The following is an 8,627-nucleotide window of genomic DNA, read 5'->3' as shown; positions in this document are numbered from 1 at the left end:
CTCATCTATCCTAAGAAAGTGATCGTACACCAACCTTTCAGATCAATCACCATCCTCGTGATGATCCTATGGTCAGGAGCAGTTTATGAGTTAGTTATGTAAATTAATGCCTTAAATTTTTAACTCTTGAAAATATGAATTTACATTCCCACTAACTTAAAGGATGTATCACAGACACAATGTATACAATGTGATAGAAGAATAACCCTTTTATTCATTTATAGTCAAAATTATAAATTTGCCCTTAGTTTTGTACAGGAATGTGTCAACCGATCTAGTATCTAGGGCACATATCTAACCGAGGAAACTAAAAGAGGTTACTTACCCATAGATCATGGCATACAATTCTCTAAGAAGATGTCTCCTAAGACACTCGAAGAGAGAAATGGAATGAGTTCTATTCCTTATGCTTCGATTGTAGGATCGATTATGTTTGCTATGTTATGTGTTAGGCCTGATGTGGTTTATGTTTTGGACATTGTAAGCAGATTTTAGACTGATCCTGGGGAGGATCATTGGAAAGCTATGAAAAATATTCTCAAATACTTGAGAAGGACTGGAGTTGTTTTTCTAATATATGGTGGATCTGATTTAAAATTGAAAGGTTATACTGATTCAAATTTTCAATTTGATTTAAATGATAGTAAATCTATATCTGGATATGTGTTCACTCTGTATGGTGATGCAGTAAGTTGGAAAAGTTTCAAACAGCAAATTATTACTGACTCAGTCACTAAGGCTGAGTATATTGCTACTAGTAAGGCTACTAAGGAGGCCATCTGGATGAAGAAATTCATCACAAAATTGGATGTCGTTCCAAAGATTGAACAACCAATGCCCTTTTATTGTGATAATACTGGGGCAGTTGCTCAAGCCAAAGAACCAAGGTCTCATCATAAATCCAAGCACATCCTAAGATGGTTCCACCACATTCAAAAGATAGTCGAAAGATACGAAGTGATCATGGAGCGAGTTGACATCAAGAATAATATAGCAGATCCGTTCACTAAGGCCTTGTCAATGTAGCAGTTTGACCGCGACCTTTATAGCATGGATATTAAGTATAGGAGTGATTGGCTTTAGCATAAGTAGGAGATTGAAAGAATAATCCCTACAAGCCAATCGCATATGAGATGCGATAGGATATTTATTGTAATTTATTTTCCAAACTCATGTAATTGATATTTATATTATTAATAAAATAGATATTTTTGATTCATTATATGCTGTATCTTATTACTTTTAAGATTATAATGAACCCCATAGGTCTGGATAATGATTTTAGGATCATGATGAGATCATATTAGTGAGACCTAAATTTTTGATAGCCATGACCTAAAATATTCTTAGTTGTTGGTTCATGGAGTTGGAGATTAATGATATCGATAAGACTGGCATGTCCTATGTATGCTCAGAAATAAGGATGGTTGATCTCACAATCACTTATGTGGTGACACTAATACAAGTCTATGGATGCTCATTAGAGAATGAGTTTACTGAATAAACCTATAAGAGAATATCAGATGGAGTCTATTTACATGTCAATTGATGATTCTCTAGTGGGAGTTGTGTAAGTGATCCATGGTACCTTATGTATATGGATCCAGATTTTGGTTTACTTCCTAACTTAATTCTTTGGTCCTTATATTGGGTGTTCTAGATATGATGAAGTATGCATGGAGATTGTGAGTGATCAATAAGGGATTAGTCACTCTTAATAAGAGGAGTGAACATCCTATGTGATCTCATAGGTCAATGATTCAAAAGTCTTTGGCCAAAGTAGGATGATAATTAGAAAAGAATTTCTAATGTATCATCAACTGAATCATCATCTTCAGATTGAGATATATAATGATTAGTGATTGGATTTGACATATTTTTATGCCCACAACTCATCTGAGATGTTGTTTGACTGAAAGATTGAATTACATGGTAACTTGCCATTAAAGGATATTTTAATCAATTTTTATCAAAATTTTAAATCTTTTGGGTAGTCATGACATATTGTTAGATGTTAATCTTGACTTATGAACTCATTAAAATTAAAAGAGTTGAATTCTGAAATCAATTAAGAAAAATTTTAGTTGATTGGGACTCTTCAAGTGACCTAATCTCATCGGATTAGGGTTATGTCGAAAGTCTTGATCCATTGCTGGCTAGATTTGGAATCCAATGGGTCATATACTTTGAGATTTGACCTTAGTCTAATTTAATTAGAGTTTAATATAAATTCTATGGGTTAATTTGATATGCTAGCACATTGTATTAACCTAAGTTCCTAAATTAGTTTAGATCAAAGTGTTTGAGCTAACCTAGACCAGTTATCTTTGACCTAATGGGATTGAGTCCATCTTAATTGGTTTCCTACCCAACTTAAAATAATTTTAAGTGGAGAAGGACTCCTCTGCACCCACCAGATGCCATACCAAAATAATAATGCTGCCCCACTCATTTTAATGTGTGAAAATGAAGAGTCCTTCTTCATGAAGACTCTTATCTTAATGTGTTGCCTTTATTTCTCAATCTGATCTCCTTTGATTTGTCACCAAAATTAATTAAGATTTTTATGGCACATAGAAGAGGGAGAGTTTTTCTGTGTAAAGTCTCTCTTCTGCCATAATTCCACACAATGAATTTAGTCATCGCATGAGAAAGTGGAGTGCCAAAGGTTGGCACCCCTTGGTCCCATGACACATCCGTTGGTCCCTTAGTTAAAAGGGATGTTCCACATGGCTTTGATTCCATGTTTTTGGGTTGAAACTAGAGATAAGGGGTGTGAGAATCATAAGAAAAATTTTGGAAAAAATCTAAGAGAAAGATAAGGAAAAATTGAGTGGCAAAAGTTGCAAGAAGAGTGGTGAGATTTTTTAGCAAGTGTTGCTAGTGAAGGAGGAAAACCACTTTTCCTCATAGGATCTTCCAGATTTCACCAAATCTGGGATGGAATAAATTTAAAAATTTTTATCCTATATGTATTTCAGATCTAAATCTCTAGATCTAATTTTATTATCTGATATTTTAAATCTAAAATTAAATCTAAAACTATGATGAAAGAAGAAATACCTCAAGGGTAATCTGATTACCCTGTAGATGATTTCTGCACAGCCCGAGGTTCTGATGTAGCCATGCAAGCACCTGGCTGTTAGATGTATGCCCTAGATGCCAGATCGACTGACACATTCCTGTATAGATCCAAGGGCAAATTTATAATTTTGACTATAAATGAATAAAAGGGTTATTCTTCTATCATATTGTGTACATTGTGTCTGTGATACATCCTTTGAGTTAGTAGAAATATAAATTCATATTTTTAAGAGTTAGAAATTTAAGGCATGAATTTACATAACTAACTCATAAACAGCTCCTGACCATAGGATCATCACGAGGATGGTGATCGATCCGTAAGGTTGGTGTACGATCGCTTCTTTAGGATAGATGTGTCTTGATTCTATGGTGTGGAGACATCGGAGTGAGAGTATAGGTATTCATTGAGAATGAGAGTACAGAGCGTGACCACCTCGAGCAGTCATAAGGAAGTCTACCTTCTCGTCGATGACTAGCTCGATGTTGCAGTTGTGTGTCTAGTTCTTTGACCTGAGGTGTATCGACGGTTCACCTTGAGTGTGTTATAGTTTGACTATACCATAACTTGGTCTCCTAGCCATTCGGAACCCTGAGGTGTATGTTGGCTATAGCATATCCATTGTAGGATTCAGATCGCACCAAGATGGGATCTATCAACCTCAGTAGATGAGAGTAGTCCTATGATGATCAAAAGATTGAGTCCTTGAGCCCATGGCCATGGTAGAGTAAAATAATAGAAAAGAGTTTTCCATTGGATTTCACATCAGACTCGGATCGATCGATTGATTCATATGACTGATGTTGGGTTTGACGAGTTCACCTTAACCCTAATTCAGTCGGGACTCATGATAGAGGAACTCAATCACACAGGTAGCTGCACCAAGAGGTTCATCTTCAGTTCTGATGGGTTGCCATCATATACTGTTAGGTGTCACTGGTGGATTTTGGGAGTAATTAGAATGATTTTTGATGATCGATCATTCTAATTGTCTGAATCAAAAAAGTTCTGGTCCATCGAAAGGAGTTTCGATGATGTCGATGATGAGATCACGACATGTCTCATTATTATACAGAATTGAACCTAACTGGGTCACACAAATAAGGGTTAGGGTCTGGATGTCATCAATTGGGCTACCCCAATTGATTTGGATAAGATCCAATTAGGTTCAAGGAAATCGTGCTAGCACTCGATTGAGCCTAACTTTCTCTTCGTGTAATCTTTTCTGTTTCTACTGAGCCAAATGTGATCTGACTCATCCAGAGAACCTTGGAAAGATTTTTCTCAGTCTAATTGAAGCTTGTCTAGCTTAGAAAAAGCTTATCTTAATTCATGAGATGAATTTAAGACAACATGTGCTAATTTCTAGCACCTGCCAATTTCATTTTAGGACATCTATCAAAAGTTGACATATGGGTCTTAAACTGAAGAGGATTCATTGGAGGATTTTTGTGGAGTGTCCACATGTCCAAACCACTTCAAATTGGATGCCATAATCAGATTATGGCATGAGCTCAATTGGATTTAAGTGGGCGCCCCAAATGGATAAGAACCAAAGAGTCCTGATAAACTTGGACTCTTTGGCGCCACCTTATTTGTGCTTATCCAATGTTGGTGCCAGCATAGGAGAGAGTATGTGGATTCTATTTGATGTGATTAGATGACATCACTCCACCAATCAAAATTTTTTTAAAATTTATTAAAATTTTTTGATTGGTCGAATGATGTGGCACTGCGCAGCATACAGGATCTATATAAACCCTGCTGCACCTAGGGTTTTGAGATAGAACTTATTTTTATGCAAAAACCTATTAGCTGCTACCCCCTCTCCTCTTCTCTATGTCCTCCTTTCTCTCCTTTCTCCCCTCTTCATGTCCAAGAAGTTGGACATTTATCTGGCAAAGGTACAAGGCGTGGTGATGCCTGGAATAGAAGGCTACAGGACATCTTCAACAGGCTGCTGCTCCAACTTCAGAAGGAGTTCTGAAGTACTTTCAAATTAGATATTGATCTAATTTTTGGAGCATAGAATCATAAGGAGAATATGTTTTAGATCCTAGCTGAGTAGATACTGGTAGAGGCTAGGTGCTTGTATGGCTACATCAGAACCTCAGGCAGTGCTGCGATCATCTACAGGGTAATTAGATTACCCTTGAGGTATGTCTATATTTCTCATACTTTTAGATTTAATTTTAGATTTTAAATATCAGATAATAAAATTAGATCTAATAGGTATTAGATCTAAAATAGTGTAGGATAAAAAAAAAAATTTATTCCGCCCCAGATTTGGTGAAATCTGGAAGATCCTACACAGGAAAAAGGCGATTTTTTCTTTCAAGTGGTATCAGAGCCAGGTTGTTGGCTCTATTTTAGATCTATTTTAGATCTAATTTTAATTTTAATTTATCTGATATTAAATAATTTTATATGTCACATCAGATATAATAAGATCTAAAATTAAAATATTTAAAATTAAATCTAATAAGATCTAACATGCATGAGATGCATAACTAGACTAGGGTTAATTGAATCCATAAATAGTCTTAAATTTTATATTTTAATAAGATTAAAATATGAATTAAATATAATTTATTTTTTATTTTTTTGATGTTATAATTATTATAATCAGATCAAAAAATAGAAAATAAAATTTTAATTATTTCATAAAATTGATCTGTTGCATGCCTAGACTAGTTGTAGAATTGTTCTAGTAACTTGTCTAGAATAGTTTTTATTTTGAATAGTTCAATTTAAATTCTATTTTTCAGATATTACATGTGATGTATCAGATCTGAAAGTATATTAATTAGATTGATTTTTGATACATGAGATGTATGCAAAGCATGTATTAGTTAGATCTTAAATTGTATATGTGATATGTTAATTTAGATCTAACTAGTTTTGTAGTTAAATTTATATTTCTGATTAAGGTGTTCCTCATGGCCGTTCGATCATAAGAACAAAGTAGGGTTTTAAGACCCTCTCTTTCCATTCAATGGGGTGTTCATATGACGTGTAGGGGTGCCGCGCGTTCATCCTTAATCAAAAATCAAAACTTACTTTTCTGCAAAACCCTAGATCCTGAAATCTTAAGATTTATTTTACATGCTTTGTTTATGAACCCAAACTTAATTAATGTATTGAGCTTATGAAATTAAGTTAGGTCTAAAATTGAGAATTTTAGATCTAAGATATTTTTATAAGATTGGGTTCGGGCTTGGGTAGCTCAATTAGGTCTAGCGGTTGATCAAACCGAATCAAGAGTTGATTAGGTGGGATCATGAAAGCTAATAATTGACCAACCTAATAGGATTAAGTCTGGATCAAGGTCAAATCACATTTAGATGTGACTCGATCAAGTTAAGACCTAATTTGGCTAAGTGGTTAGAGCCTGGATTGTAGACTAACTCAATTAGTTCTGGTTCGATAATTTGGTGTCTAAGATAAGTTGGGCAGATGCGACCGACTAGTTTTTAATTGGGAGCTACTTAACTCGAATGCATTCTTGTCAAGTCAATGGCATATCCCTCCCATCGGTCTCACTTACCTAACCATATGTGTCGATCCAGTTCTGATTTGAGATGGCTAATAATTCGAGCTGACCCATGCCACTAGGTTAGTCATAATTATTATGACTATGTCAAGTCAAGTTTAAAGAGACCTAAATCAAATCTCTCTAAGAAAATATTAAGTCTAGATCTTCCACCATTGTGGATGTGTGGACCCTTCCCGGGGTTGATTGTTCTCGGCTGGTTATAGTGGCTCAGTTGCACCGAAAAGATGCAACCATATCCATTAGGCATTGGATGCTATGGATTAGAGGATGGGTTGGGCTCAATATTTTGGATATGGTGAGGGACCCAATCAGGAATCTAGTTCGTACAAATGGTGGGTTTGGCTTAACTAAGGATTAGAGCAATATCTCAGATACGGTGAGCTTCATGAATTAGAGACCAAGTTTTGGGTGCACCATAATTAAAGAATCATTGGACAAGAGTTGTCCACTCATCGGTTGACCCATCACCAATAACCGTTAGGTCAGGTGATGAGCCAGTCGGTGAGACTGCACCACCCACTAGAAATGACTAATCACAGAAATTTTCACATCTCTACCAAGGGAGTGTAGGGATCTGAAAAAATAGTGGGAACCTAATTTGTTTAAAAATGAAAATCTTAAATAAATTGGTTGAGTCTGATTACAAAATCTAACTAGAAACTTTTGACTCTCTACAGAAAATATGTCTGCCTCAAACCCCCTGATCAAAATTCTAGACACTCATAGACTGACTGGACCAAATTTTAAGGACTGGTTCAGGAACTACAGAATTGTTCTGGATTTCAAAAAATTGACTCATGTCTTGGACCAGGACCCACCTGCCATGCCAGCACGTCCGACTGCTAAACAGAGAGCATCTCTGAAAAAGTGGATGAATGATGATAACAAAGTCAGGTACTACATGTTGGGTGCAATGTCTGATGATTTGCAATGCCAACATGAAAATATTTTGACTACCCGCCAAATGTTGGCTCACCTACAAGAGTTATTTGGTGAACAGAGTCGCACGACCAAGTATCAAGTCTGTCAAAGACTTTTTAAGGCCAAGATGCGTGATGGGCAGTCAGTCCAAGATCATTGTTTGACAATGATCAAGGATCTTGAGGAGCTTGAGAAGCTCGGTATCATTTTAGACAAGGATTTTTAGATTGATGTGATCCTTCAGTCCTTGTCCGATGCATATGGTCAGTTCATCATGAACTTCCATATGCATAAGATGTAATATACCTTGGCCGAGTTAATGAATATGCTGGTTATGGCTGAGCTTTTAATGAAAGGTTCAAAAGGCTCAGTTCTTACTGTGGAGCGGACTTTTTTCAAGAGAAAGTCTTTTAGAAAGAAAAAGAAGTCCGTGAAGAAGTAGAAGGTGGATGGCAAGAACAAGAAGATTGGACCGAAGAAGAAGACTTCTGAAAAGGAAAAGTGTTTCCACTGTCAGTCAGAAGGCCATGGGAAGCGAAACTGCCCTCAGTACCTGGCCACCTTGAAGAACAAGAAGGATGGTCCTTCTGGAGGTATGCTCATTATCGAATCTAATCTTACGATTTCTTCTGCATCCAATTGGATGCTTGACTCTAGTTCTAGTGCTCATTTGTGCACTTCTATGCAGGGTCTTGAGGAGAGCAAGAGGTTGAGGGATGGGAAGATGATCCTATGTGTCTGGAAAGGAGCAAGAGTTGCTGCTGTGGCCGTAGGAACCTACCCTCTGCGATTACCGTTAGAATTAGATTTAGTTTTAAGAGACTATTATTATGTGCCTGCAGCAAGCATGAATTTGATTTCTATTTCATGTTTAGCACAAGAAGGCTATGTGATTAGCTTTCATAAGGACCATTGTAACATATTTTATGAAAATAATAAAGTTGCAAATGGTTTTGTTATTAATGGTCTCTATCAGTTACATGTTGATGTATCTGTTTTTAATATTGAGCAAAATGTGAATGCCATAGGAATTAAAAGGCCTAGAGATAGTCTAAATGATAAGTATCT

This window comes from Elaeis guineensis, chromosome 6 (genome assembly GCF_000442705.2).
Source record: "Elaeis guineensis isolate ETL-2024a chromosome 6, EG11, whole genome shotgun sequence".
Taxonomy (NCBI): Eukaryota; Viridiplantae; Streptophyta; class Magnoliopsida; order Arecales; family Arecaceae; genus Elaeis; species Elaeis guineensis.
This window is presented reverse-complemented; position numbering follows the sequence as displayed.